Source organism: Rhinopithecus bieti, unplaced genomic scaffold (assembly GCF_001698545.2).
Source record: "Rhinopithecus bieti isolate Rb0 unplaced genomic scaffold, ASM169854v2 scaffold_14688, whole genome shotgun sequence".
In the NCBI taxonomy this organism is placed as follows: domain Eukaryota; kingdom Metazoa; phylum Chordata; class Mammalia; order Primates; family Cercopithecidae; genus Rhinopithecus; species Rhinopithecus bieti.
The window spans coordinates 58,872-59,199 of NW_016807835.1; positions in this window are offsets into that span (position 1 = coordinate 58,872).

The following is a 328-nucleotide window of genomic DNA, read 5'->3' on the forward strand; positions in this document are numbered from 1 at the left end:
GTAATCATTTCAGCTAACATTAAATTTAAAGCCTAAGAATGTATAGAGCTAGTTTTAAAATAATGATCTCAGATTTTTAAAAAGGATATAGGAAACTGCATTGTCATTCTCTGAATTAAGAACTGATGGTTTCTATCGTTATTTAGCCCCACCTTTGTATTTTAAAGTCCTTCCGAATACTTTTATGAACCAATGAGACTGGACTTAGCCACACACAATGGAAATTCAGACCTTGACTATTTGGTGTTTCCAGTTCACAAAGGTGATGAAGACTGTCTTGGAGCAACTTAATCCCAGAAGTTGTACATTTCTTGCTGCTCCTGGTGTG